This window comes from Leucopleurus acutus (assembly GCF_964270905.1).
Source record: "Leucopleurus acutus genome assembly, chromosome: 10".
Taxonomy (NCBI): Eukaryota; Metazoa; Chordata; class Mammalia; order Artiodactyla; family Delphinidae; genus Leucopleurus; species Leucopleurus acutus.
The window spans coordinates 79,682,404-79,696,814 of NC_139153.1; positions in this window are offsets into that span (position 1 = coordinate 79,682,404).

Genomic DNA, 14,411 nt, shown 5'->3' on the forward strand with positions numbered 1-14,411 from the left:
GCTTTCTCTTTATCAAAATTGTTTTATCGTACCCTCTTCAACTTACAGGCATATTTCTTTTTTTTTTTTTTTTGTCTTTGGAATTCATTGTTTCATTACGGTTCTCACAAAATACAAAGCTCAAACGTAACTGTCTACGTCCACCACAAAACAGAATCAAGTAATTGGTTAGCACACAAACAATGATCTTTTTCATTTTTTTATCAGAATCTGTATTTTTTTTATTTATTTTTAATTTGTTGATTTATTGGTTTTGTTTTGTTTTGTTTTTTGTTTTTGGCTGCCTTGGGTCTTCCTTGCTGTGCACGGGCTTTCTCTAGTTGCAGTGAGCTGGGGCTACGCCTCATTGCAGTGCGTGGGCTTCTCATTGTGGTGGCCTCTCCCGTTGCGGAGCACGGGCTCTAGGCACACAAGCTCCAGTAGTCATGGCGCACGGGCTCAGTTGCTCCGCGGCATGTAGGATCCTCCCAGACCAGGGCTCGAACCCGTGTCCCCTGCATTGGCAGGCGGATTCCCAACCACTGCGCCACCAGGGAAGCCCCTCTTTTTCATTTTAAAAAATATAAATAACAACATTCAGCATTTGACAGTTTTCTCTTGTGTGTGTGTTTCTCTTTAAGGCTTTATGTTGCAGACCCTTAAGTACGCACATACCTGTTGTCAGGATACACCGCCCATAAGCAGGGAAGGCCACTGTGGATACATTCCTGAGGGTGACACGCACTTATCCATGTTGTACAGGCATATTTCTGATAGGAAGTGAACCTGGAACAGGACAGTAACATGGTCCTTCCATCTAAGTAAGAACTTCACTGGGTAAGTGGGGCTCTGGAGTAAGCTGTGTTCTTACTCTCCTGATACACCATTTGTGTGACTAGCCCTGGAGCTATGCCTCAGCCACAGCCCTCACATTTTCTGTGTGGTCAGAGTCCTCCTCGGTGAGGTGAGACAGGTGAATTCCCCTTTCACCTGTCTAGGATTGACCCAATTCCTCCTCCTTCCTTTTCCTCAAGTATTCCTAGCCTCCCTTTTTCATAAAGAAACAAAGCTAAAGGAATTATGTTCTCTCTGGTTCAATATCATACCCCTGATTAACTTTGGATCCAAAGGATAATGAGTATATGCACTCAGATTTGTAGAAGAAATGAATCTGTTCCACTAGAGGGTCAAAGCTATGGATAAAATATTTGCTTCATAGTTTCTTTAGACAAATTTTCTTTCCCACTAGAGTAAAATTACTTAAAAGTAATCTATCATTATTGCCTCTGACCGGAGTCAGTTTTGCTTATTAACTTATTTTGATAACAATGACCCCCACTTATCTGGAATCCAAACTGTGGTGCCCTGCACCATCCTGATGAGGATCCTGAAAACCATCAATGGTGCCCTGGGTGACACAGGTGAAAATAACTTAATGAAGTCCATGAACTTGGGAGTAACACTGAACTGCGGGTAGGTTCCTCATTTGGATGAGCAGAGCTTACTGGCTACTCCAGCATCATATAGTCTGGGAGCCTATGGGGCCACATGCTCAGTCATCCCGAGGGCATCACTGTCTCACAACGCTCAACATAGCTAGGTTCATACCAATGACGTAGGGTAATCGGAAAGTGGTGAAATCGAGTTCATATCTAACTTGTAGGATGACCAACTGTCTCAGTTTGCCTATAACTAGGTTTCCGAGGTTATGGGTCTTTCAGTGTAAAACAGGGAAAGTCCCGGGAAAAACAGGATGGCTCATCACCCTACACTTTAGACAGCTCCTAGCCCAGACATAGTCAACATTTCCTAAAATGCTCTGGCACTCAAAGAGGATAGATTTCATTCAGTTCCTTAGAAAATTCACTTATATGTCGAGTAACTCAATTCCTGCCATGTCAGATAAAATAGGTGTTGCAATATCCAATGTTTTCCAGACCACAGAAACATCTCTCTCTCTGAATTTGGAGCATTTGTGAGAAATGTGGGCAAAACAGCATATGTCAGTTTCTGAATTACATACAGTACAGCGTCTTCTCCTGGGTTCAGCAGAATTTAAAATAAATCATGTCAGCAGGGAGCAACAACACAAAAGCAATTAATTTTTTTCTCGTTTGATACCGTGCTGCTCTCTGAGTCAGGAGCCCAACTGAGATGCCCAAGCGTATCTCACTCCTTGTTTTAAAATTATGAGTGACGTGGAAGTCATACATTTCTGCAGCCCAGTAGAATGCTTGCTTTAGCAGCAGAATGTTGTGATACTGTCAAATTCTATATCTTAGAGAAAAATTGTTTTTAAAATGGAAGAAATGTTTTCCCCTTCTCTGGCAAATGTTGCACAGCTGATGAAATAGCAGAGAGTCCAATACCTGATATGAGGGACAAGGGTGGTGAAAATGAGGGGAACTCCAAAAGTCTAGAAGTAAGATTGCCTTCAGAGTTCAACAATGAAAACAACCAATAATGCATCAAATTGCTCAGTAAGACTTAAAGCTATTACTCTATCTAAGGAAAACCATTCAGATGCTTATTTGTGAAGATAGATAGTGTGGCAGTGTTTTTTACAAAAGGTAACAATTTGTCAATTATCTCATTGGAAGGAGGCATATGTCTGCCCCCTCTTGAACCCTGGAGGACTTGTGACTGACTTAAAACCAACAGAAATCATCCGAGATGATGCCGCCTGACTCCCGAGGCTAAGTCAGAAAAAACAATGCAATTTTGCCATGTGGGTTGGAACATTAACTCTTGGGACTCTGAGCCAATCCCTGAGAATTCCGACTACCTGGGGCCACCGTGCCAGGAGGAAGGCTCCGGTAAGGCTTACCATCATAGGGGCTATTGCACCCATGTTTCATGATACTTGGAAGTATCGAGCAGCTCTTCTAAAGTCACAGCTAACTAATGTGGAGTCGGGCCTAGAAACCAGATGCCTGGATCACAGACCCAAACGTGCTTTCTCGGCTGTAACTAGTATACGCCTTCTGCCGTATGGACTGAATAGGCACCGATGCCATAAGGGATGCTCAGGACTCTGGCAGAGAGACGGGAGAGGCACTTAGAAAGAAGCCTCTCCCTCTGCCCCCACGAGTTCAAATATCACCGTTTTCTATGTGTGCCTAGAAGTGAAAAATCGGGGAAAGCTCCCCTTCTGTGAGATGGAAATTCTTATACTCCCACTCCGGGGGGAAGTCGTGAGGATGAGGTGAGATAACCTAGCATCTTAGAGTCAAATAATGCAGTCACCCTTTGTGTTACCACCAGAAGACTCCAGGAGGCTCTGCTGCTGGGGGAAAGTCTGAACTGATATGGGCTCCTGGGCTCTTATCCAAATGCTCGTTTCCTTCTTCTTCCTTCTTGTCAAAAGGAAGCAAGAGAGAGTCTGCCAAGTGTGACGGAGCTTTGATTATTCTCTCTGGGGCCTTCATGTATTTTTTACATGAAGTCGGAAGTGGGAGAATTGAGGAGAGGTGGGGGAAGACGTATGAAAGCAGGGTCTCTACCTAACACTGTCCTGCACTTTCAACAATCTTGTAAGTGAGCCGTGCCCTTCATCTCAGAACTTTGATGGTGCTGGGCATGCCTTATTTATAGACAACAACTGCTGCAGAACTTCAAAGGGGGCACACAGCCAAGCCAGAGAGGTGGAGGGAACACTCAGAGGAAAGGATGGGACACAACAGCTTCTGGGAGCCAGCTCTGAGCCCTGCCAGAGATGCCTGATTGTACCCCCCCGTGCAGTAAATGGCCAAAGCCAGTTATGTCAATCCCAGAAGTGCAGCTTTCGGCCAAGGCAGGTGATCCAAGTGGGCTTCCTTTGCCTTTCTGGCAAGATCTGACCAACTCTCACATTTATCAGATTAATCCATGGCCTTTAGAGACCATGATTTCCAGAAAATGAACACATAACTCTCACCTGAAATCCTTAAAACGAAACAAAAAAAGAAGAAAAAGGAGAAGGAGGGGGAGAAGCCAGTATGTATGGGGGACTGAATAGCGGCCCTCCCAAAGTTATTCACATCCGAATTCCCAGAACCTGTGAATACGTGACCTTACATGGTAAAAGGGACATGGTAAAAGGTGTGATTAAGTGACAGGTTCTGAGATGGGGAGATTATCCTGGATTACCCATGTGGCCCCAACATAATCACAAAGGTCCTTAGAGGACGAAAGCAGGAGGATCAGAGTCAGTAGTAGGAGATGTGATGATAGAAGCCAGAGTTTGATGGAGAAACTCTGTAGGAGAAAGGGGCCATAAGCCAAGGAATGTAGGGGGCCTTTAGAAGCTGAAAAAAAAAAAAAAGCAAGGAAACAGATTTTTCCCACAGAACCTCCAGAAGGAACCAGCCCTGTCAACATTTTGACCTTAGTCTTTTGAGACTGATTTTGACTTCTGACCCTCAGACTGTGAGATAACAAACCCACATTGTTTAAGCCACTAGGTTTGCGGTACCTTGTCACAGCAGCCATAGGAAACTAACACAGCCAGGAAGGGTTGTCATTTGGTGCCACTAAAGTGTATATGTCCCTCTTGGAAGACACTGGTGCAATTACCCATGAAACATAGTGGGTTACTTAGCCCCTGAATTACCCCTTGAATGTTTCACCCTCTCTCTCCTCCTGGCTCCTTCAAAAGGACCAAAAATACTCAAGGAGCAGGTTCTTAATAATTGAAGTTCAAATAAAATGGGCATGCAAGAGAAAGGCTGGAAAAAAATATTTTTTTTAGTTTAGGAGCAGGGAAAGTCTGAATCTTTATGTGCATGTAGATAAAAAAGACTGAAAGGATATACACGCTAGAATGGTAATGGTTAACCACTGAGGTAAGATTATGGGTTATTTTTATTTTCCTCATTTTGTTTACCTTTATTTTCTCCTTCTAAAACAAACACATATTATTGTGTCATAAATTTTTTCAAGTGATATCAGGTATGATAAAAGTAGTATCTTTCTTGTGACTTTAAAATATATATTTTTTTTTTTGTAGAAACTACCAAGGTCATTTCCCAAATTTAGGACAATTGCGCAGAAAATTTTAGGATCTGACTGGACCCACTAGGGGGCAATATTGAACCCTTGAAGACGAACACAGAAGCAGACTGCTGTGAGCAAATAAATATTAATTCAGACTGTGAGAAATAAATTTCTGTTATTTAAGCCGAAAAAAAAATAATTCGGAAAAGACAGTCATCCAAAATGTAAAATTTCAGGCACCTTAGCACCCAGTCTGGCCCAGAATATCTTCCCATCAATCAACTTCACAGTGTGACATTAGAGCAACTTCTTTCATTTGAAGGAGCCTTAAAAAGTATATTCTGTGCAACTCAATAATTTAGAAAGACAAGTCATGAGAAAACAAGTTCTGTGGTCAAATAGGGTGGAAAAGGCTATGAGCTATAAACTTCTTTAAAGACTCACAAAGGATATTTATTGGCTTATTAAAGCCTCTGAGATGTCCTGCCGAAATGAACCTTATTTAGGTTCATTGAAGTATTTCCCAAATACTTACTTCATCACAGATCCATCATGTTCATTGGAACTAGGGTTTCTGAACATTCTTTGGAAAATTCTGCTGTGATTATGTGATTTGTAATAAGAAATATATATTTGTAATAAGAAATGTAGACCTGGCACAGAGCTCCTAAGACCCTTGGAATTTCCTAAGTGATAAGAGGAGTAAAGGTGACTTTTGATATTCATCACAAACCTCTTTCAACTACCTTGTGTTTATGTTAATAAGATGACTTCTGAAAAGTAAGGATGGAGGATGGTTACCAGGGGACTAACCCTGCGATTAGGGGGTTGGAACTTTCAGCCCCAGCCTTGGAACCTTTAGGGAGAGGAGAGGGGCTAGAGATTGAGTTCAATCACCAATGGCCAATGATCTAATCAATCGTGCTCATGTAATGTTATGAAGTCTCTATAAAACCCCGAAGAACTGGGTTCAGAGAGCTTCCACGTTGGTGGACACATGGAGATGTGGGGAGAGTGACGTGCCCAGAGAGGGCGTGGAAGCCCCGTGCCTCTTCCCACATACTATCTTGCTTTATGTATCTCTTCCATCTGGCTGTTCCTGAGTTTTATCCTTGTATAATAAACCAGTCATCTAGTAAGTAAAATGCTTTCCTGAATTCTGTGAGCTGCTCTAGCTCACAGAAATTAACCAATCCTGAGGAGAAGTTCATGGCAACCTCCAATTTATAGGCAGTTGGTTCAGAAACACAGGTAACCTGTCCTTGCCATTGGCATCTGACGTGGGGACAGTCTTCGGGGACTGAGCCCTAAACCTGAGGGTTCTGACACTACCTCTAGGTAGATAAGCATCAGAATTGAGTAAAATAGTAGGGCACTCAGCAAGAATTGCTTAATGTGTGGAAAACCCATACATCTGATGTCAAAAGTGTACAAATATCATATGATATCACTTATATGTGGAATCTAAAAAAAAAGACACAAATGCACTTATTTACAAAACAGAAATAGACTCACAGACATAGAAGACAAACCTATGGTTACCAAAGAGGAAAGGTGGGGAGGGATAAATTAGGAGTTTGGGATTAAGGAATACAGCTAGTATGTATAAAATAGACAAACAACAAGGACTATAGCACAAGGAACTATATTCAATATTTTGTAATAACCTATAATGGAAAAGAATATGAAAAAGAATAGAGATATATATATGTATGTATAACTGAATCACTTTGTTGAAACTAACACAACATTGTAAGTTAACTATACTTCAACAAAAATAAATAAATAAATAAATAAATTATTTATTTATGGCTGTGTTAGGTCTTCATTGCTGTGTGTGGGCTTTCTCTAGCTGTGGTGAGCAGGGGCTACTCTTTCTTGCAGTGCACGAGTTCTCATTGCAGTGGCTTCTCTTGTTATGGAGCACGGGCTCTAGGCGTGCAAGCTCAGTAGTTGTGACACGCGGGCTCTAGAGCGCAGGCTCAGTAGTTGTGGCGCAGGGGCTTAGTTGCTCCACGGCACGTGGCATCTTCCCAGACCAGGGCTCGAACCCACGTTCCCTACATTGGCAGGCAGATTCTTTACCACTGAGCCACCAGGGAGTTCCTAATAATTTTTTTTTAATTTTAAAAAAGTGAAGTGGTGTTGTAGTGAAGTGTTGAGAGTAGAGGTGACACCTAGGAGAGTGTTTTTTGGTCACACCTGATTTAGACGGTTGGATGCAAAAAGCCCCCAATATATTACCCGAGAGAAACAACATATTCCACAAATGCCAGATGGGATTTCAGAAACTGATTTTTCTGTAATTTGGTAGAGTTCAACCATTTCCAGAAGTACTAGCTACCTGGTCCATCCTGTTTACCTGTTTGACTGCTAATGTCTCCTCTATTTGCCAAAGAATTTATGAGATGGGCTAGGAGCAGAGAGATTTCATCTTAAAAGTTCTGGCATGTAGGACCAGTGGAAGAAGCTTAGAGGCATTCTGGGAAGCAGGAAATGACATCATTGTTTCCTGCAAATAGGACTCTTCTCGTGGAACTCTGAGCCGGGGAGACCCCACAAGTTTAAGGGCACGTCAACACATTTATGCAGATGAAATATGGAAAAAATGAGTTCCAAGTACTGACTTTAGTAACTCAAAGGCACATAAAATAGCACTCGAGGGGATAGGGGGAAATGGAGAGAAGCATCTCACCTGGTTATTTAGCCCTAATTATGATGGGCTGCATGGAGGGAGGGGGAAGGGTGGGGAGAGGGGAGGGAGGGAGGGAGACCTGTGGGCATGGGATATTCACACCATTCCCCAGGGTCTGTGGTTTGTATTTCGTTATTTAACTCTAGGTGGCTGCCTCCTTGAACCCCTGTCCATACCCTTGGTCACCAAATCGGGGTACCCTCCTTCCACAAGTATGGGATCTAGAAGTCACCTGATTTGAGGGGGTGAGTGTAACAAAGGGTGGGACCAAGGTCAGGAGCCACTCAGAGCCTCCTGGGCAGTGATTTAAGGTCACTGAACTAAATTAGGAAATAGACCAGATTTGCTTTCTGCCCTCCCACCTCCAGGCAGCTACCTTCTCCCTCTTCCTCCATCTCTCTTGCCCACACTTGCTCTAGAAAAGTCTACTGGCCAGGGCTGTTCTCCCAGAGTCTTTCAAAAGATACGCAGATATGGACCATTAGCTGAGAACACCTGCTAGTGAAGATCAGATGAGAGAATAACTGTGAATATACTTTGTAAACTGTGAAGTCCCTTCAAATGTGAAGGATGGGTGTTATTTGAACATTTTAGTAAGATGTATTCATACATAACTTGTGTGATTTTTTTTTAAATCCCAGGTGGTTGGTGCTGGGAATGAAGGTACTAATGATATGTTTCAGAGTCAAATGACATTAGGAAAGAAAATAAGTGCAACAACATGATTATGTGTTCAGTGAACTTTAATAAATTATTGAAGAGAAATCAATCTCACAGTACTATATTTCAAATTGGATTGGAAACTGAATTAAAATGAAAAAAATTCAAAGGAAAGGAAAAGATTAAATAAAACAAAAAAGTATTGATAAATCCTTAAAGTGTGAGTTATTCGTCTGATGATTCACTTCCATGAAAAGCTGAAGGGAACGCTGGAGGTATCTGGCCATCCTCCACTCCCACCCCGCCAGAAGGCACCCCTTTCACCCCAGTGCCTCGTGACTCATCACCTCTCTTTGGAGCTTTCTTATCCCCTATACATACTTGACAGCCATCCACACGGCTTCTCAAGGGCAACACAAGATTCCTGAAATGTGATCCCAGCTTGCTATCCTGGGACAGTTGTTCACAGTGGAAAAAATCTCCCTGTGGTATTCAGCCCGTTTGGCAGCCTCTTCTGAGGAAGGATGGAACTTTGCAAGGGATTTGGTGGCATGCGGCCCTCTTGCCCCACCTGCTCCCTCTCCTCCCGCAGGGAGGCAGCTGCCTGTCCTCAGAGCACGCCATCTCCTGCCCAAGAATAAAAAGATCTGACTGTTCTCCCAGGTGCCTTGCAGTCACAGGCTGCCTGGAGAAGCCACATAGAAGACCCCAGCCCAAGCAAGATATTCATTCATGGCAAACAGCTGCCACAAAGAAACCGGAGAGTGAATCACGCTGTTGCTGAACCCAATCAAATTTGAATTTAAAACAAAATGTAACAGGATAAGCAATGGAACCAGTTTCTTTCTTTTTAAGTGGAGAGGAGGAAAAAGAACTTGTATTTTTCACTTATACTCTTCTACACTGAACTTTTTACCATAAATATGTGATGTTTAAAAATATTTTAGTGTTCATTGCAGCCCTATTTACAATAGCCAGGACATGGAAGCAACCTAAGTGTCCATCAACAGATGAATGGATAAAGAAGATGTGGCACATATATACAATGGAATATTACTCAGCCATAAAAAGAAACGAAATTGAGTTATTTGTAGTGAGGTGGATGGACCTAGAGTCTGTCATACAGAGTGAAGTAAGTCAGAAAGAGAAAAACAAATACCGTATGCTAACACATATATATGGAATCTTAAAAAAAAATGGTTCTGATGAACCTAGGGGCAGGACAGGAATAAAGACGCAGACATAGAGAATGGACTTGAGGACACAGAGACGGGTAAGGGTAAGCTGGGATGAAATGAGAGAGTAGCCTTGACATATATACACTACCAAATGTAGAATAGATAGCTAGTGGGAAGCAGCTGCATCACATGGGGAGATCAGCTGGGTGCTTTGTGACCACCTAGAGGGGTGGGACAGGGAGGGTGGGAGGGAGACTCAAGAGGGAGGAGATATGGGGATATATGTATACATATAGCTGATTCATTTTGTTATATAGCAGGAACTAACACAATATTGTAAAGCAATTATACTCCAGTAAAGATGTTAAAAAAAAAGAAGTGTTTTAGGACTTCCTGGTGGCCCAGTGGTTAGTATTGCCAGGCTTTCACTGCAGTGGCCCAGGTTTAATCTCTGGTCAGGGAAGATCCTGCAAGCTGCTGGGTATGGCCCACAATTTTTTTAAATATTTTTTTAATTTTTAAATATTTTAAATAAGAAAGAGAAAAAAAAAAACAAGCCTAAAATAAATGCACGGTTTCCTACAAGTACCATTTCAGATACAAAGATATCAAAATGCTCTCAAAACTACACCAAGATCTTCGCTCAATTTAAAGCCCTTCTGTTTGTCCTGAGCTCCTCTTTTCTTGAGCTGTCTGTCCCACTGCCCACGTATAACACTGAATGATGGTGGTCTGAACACAGGTCCAAAAGCTTCAGGAAAATATTGTCCCCGTGCACATCTGGGTTAGGTGACTGTCACCATCCCCTTGCCAGCTCGGTTGTTGAGGAAGGCTCAGACCTGATGCAGAAGGGAAACTTCAAAACAGAACTAAGTCTAAAGAGAGAGGTCCAGTCTTGTCCAGAGTAACCCTGGTGCGAGGGTCGCAGGCCAGACCAACAGAAAGCTCTGGCTCCAGTTGGAGACTCTGAGTACTCTGACACTGTAGAGGAGTGACCAAGCAAACAAGCCTTCCCAGAGAGAAACAGTTGTGGGAGAAAAATGTCACCTGCCATTTCAGTAAACAAAGGATGTTGCAGCCATGAAGCCCGCCGCCACTGCAGCTGCTCCCCAGCGGTGCACCCTGAGGCGATTCAGGATGGAGAAAATCAGGATACTAGCCCTAGACAGCTAAGGTGCATAAAGGAGTGGTTTCAATGAGCGTGGACTCTTGCATCTTCCCAGACACAGAAAAGTGCTAAATTCATTAAAATTCTTTAATTAACAATAATCTTTTGATGTTCTGACTACCTGGTTTTTGTTGCAAAAACCCCTATATATTCGAGCTCCTCCCTTCCCACTTTGGAGCAGTCCCTCAGAGCTATCTGAGAGGCTGCCTCCCGAGCTGGAGCCCTCAGAAAGTTCGCTGAATAAAATACAATTCTCAGCTTTTAGGCTGTGCATTTTTTTCAGTTGATAAAGCCATGCTAGAACCATTAAACTGTCTGATGAATTTTGACCTCACAGATGCAACCCAATGCCGGTTTTTGTTTATCGTCTATTTCCATGGCTTCGTGTACTATCTATGTGCTGATGACTCGAATCTTCTGAGCTCCTAACCTGAATATCCAACTGCCAACACAGTATTTCCACTCCGCTATCTCTCAGACGCTCGAAGTTCAGCAAGTCCAGAGACTTTAAGCCCTTGATCTTCTGCCTGAAATCTCTTCCTCCTCCAGTGTTTTCTGTCTCCAGGAATAGAACAACCAACCATTCAGACGGGAAAACCTTAGATTCATTCTTGATGCAGCTTCCCATTTCTTTTTTTGTCCATGGTTGTTCAGCAATTAGTTGTGATTTTGATGTTTTCATGAGAGGAAGTGAGCTCAAGTCCTTCTACTCCGCCATCTTGTCTCCAACCACAGCTTCCCATTTCTAATCGATCCCCAGGTCTTACAGATTCAGACTCTATTTTTTTAAACTGTTTTTTTTTTAAATAAATGTATTTATTTATTTATGGCTGCGTTGGGTCTTCGTTGCTGCGTGCAGGCTTTCTCTAGTTGCAGCAAGCGGGGGCTACTCTTTGTTGTGGTGCGCGGGCTTCTCACTGCAATGGCTTCTCTTGTTGAGGAGCATGGGCTCTAGGCATGCAGGCTTCAGTAGTTGTGGCTCGTGGGCTCTACAGTGCAGGCTCAGTAGTTGTGGAGCACAGGCTTCTTTGCTCCACAGCATGTGGGATCTTCCCAGAACAGGGCTCAAACCCACATCCCCTGCATTGGCAGGCAGATTCTTAACCACTGCGCCACCAGGGAAGTCCCAGATTCAGACTCTTAGCAGTCTCAAACACACCCGCTTTTTCCATCCCCACTCCCCCAGCCCTAGTCCAGGCTACCACTCTCTCTCCTCCAAACTCCTGCTAATCCTCCTAATTTGTCATTCCATATACACACTTACTCTCCCAATCTATTTGTCCCAAGTGTCCAAAGCAATCTTTTTTCAATGGAAAACTGACACTTTTCTGTTTCACATCATTCAATGGCTTCCAATAAGTCCAGAACTTACGACGAGGAATACGAGGTTCTCCCTAATTTTTCGTTCACTCAATAAATGTTTACTGAGATGAGAACTACTCTGTGCCAGGCACTGCTCAAGCACTGAAATATGACAGTGAACGAAACAAACAAAAACCCCTACCCTCAGAGAACTACAGTCTAGTGGGAGAGAGGGAAAATAAATAAGAAAAGCAAGTAAACTATAGAACAGGTTAGATGGTGTTAAGTGCCAAGGAGGAAAATAAAGGAAGGAAGAGAGGAAATGTCAGGGTGGGACGAAAAGCTGTGATCGGGAGTGAGGGAAGACATCAGATAAAGACATGAAACAATGAAGGAACAAGCCCATGGATGTGTCAGGTGAGAGAGTTCCGGGCAGGGGAATAGCAAGGGCAAAGACCTTCAGAAAGGCATCTGCTTGGCACATCCGACATTTAGTGAGCAGACCAGTCTGACCAGAGTGGAGTAAGAAAGAAGGTGAGCTTACAGAGTTGGTGCTTGAGAGGCAAGGAAGTTTTGCGGATTTTGGAGGACCTTGTAGGTCATCAAAGTACAAGACCTTAACCACCTCTAAGATGGGAAGAAGTAAAGGGTTGTGAGGAGAGAGGGGACTGGTGAGCACCCGCTATGTGACAAGCACCTTTGTAGGCACTGGGGATTGAGATCAAATCAGACAAAGTCTCTGATCCCATAAAGATTCCATTCTATTGGAGAAGACAGGCAACATACAAGTAAAGAATAAATGAACAAGACAATTTCAGATAGTGAGAAACATCAATAATAAAAAGTAAGAGAAGATGAAGTGGTGGGAGGGAGAAGGTAGTGTCTCTAGATGTTCAGGGAAAACCATTCTCAGCCAATGATGTATCAGCTGAGACCAAAATGCCCAGAAGGAGACGGCCACGTGAATGTGTGGAGCAGAAGATTCCACACAAAGGGAAAGGGCCGAGGACCTAAAGTGGGCATGAGCTGGAGTGTCAAAGGAATGGGAAGGAGGTCAGCGTGGCCAGAGCTTAGGGTACGGATGGAAGGACTGACACAAGAGAAGCTGACAGGGTTCATATAATTCACAGAGGAAGTCTATATTTTAGACTTTATTTGAAATAAAATGGAACTCTCTTAGAGGGTTTTAAGCCATAAAATAAAATAATCTGATTTGTGTTTTTAAGAATCTTAGCACTAACTAGGTACAAACTGACCGAATGAAATCAAGACTGATCATGGCCCAGATGAGAAATGTTGGCTTGGAATAAGGTAGTGAGGGACTGGAGGAGACAGATAGGAAACCTGTTTGGAAGAACTTGCTGAAAGAGAGATAAGGAGAGTGAAGGAAAAGAGCAGTCAAAGAGGACGCCAACCTGGATTTGGGGTCTGAGCCCCAACTGTCGTCTTCTGAGATGGAGAAGAATGAAGGGAAGAATGTAAAGTGGAGGTGAGAGGTAAAAGTCACAGTTTGGCCAGGTGCTTGGACTTCCAAATGGAGGAGTCAAGTGGGAGGTTGGGTGTATGAGGGTAAAGGTTGGGGAGAAGTAAATATGGAGTCATGTGCATAAGGATACTATGTGAAGCCATGGGACTGTGTAGGATCACCTTGGGAGAGATTATAATTAGAGAAGTGTTATGCTTCTATTGGTTCCTCCATTGCTAAAGCCTCCATCGGATCCTGGTTACTTATACACTTGATAATCTTCTAGTTGGGTGATGGTGATGTCCTTAGACTCCCAGCAGCTTCCATGAATGGCCATCAGCCCACTCATGATGAAAAATGCAATACCAGAAATAATCACTAAATGTTTGCAGATTCTACTTGAACATCCTATTTTTCGAAACCAGGTCCTCTGACTGTATCTACAGGCCAAGCAAAAGAGAAAGCGCCAAAGAAAGTAACTGGGAAGATGCAGCAAGTGAGTTGAATGCTGCTGAGATGCCAAAAGGGGACTAGAAAAATCATAGATGAACTTGATGATGTGAAAGCGATTGGTGACCTTGCAAGAGTATTGATACTTTCACTGCAGAGAAGAACAGAAGTCCAACTGTGAAGGAGAGGAGAGAATAAAAGGTGAAAACGTGGAGTCAGAGACAATAGATGACTTTTTTATAATAAATTTTTTTATTTATTTATTATTTTTGGCTGTGTTGGGTCTTCATTGCTGGGCGCGGGCTTTCTCTAGTTGCAGCGAGCGGGGGCTACTCTTCTTTGCGGTGCGCGGGCTTCGCATTGCAGTGGCTTCTCTTGTTGCGGAGCACAGGCTCTAGGTGCGCGGGCTTCAGTAGTTGTGGCTCACGGGCTGTAGAGCACAGGCTCAGTAGTTGTGACCCACGGGCTTAGTTGCTCCACGGCATGTGGGATCTTCCCGGACCAGGGCTCGAACCCGTGTCCCCTGCATTGGCAGGCTGA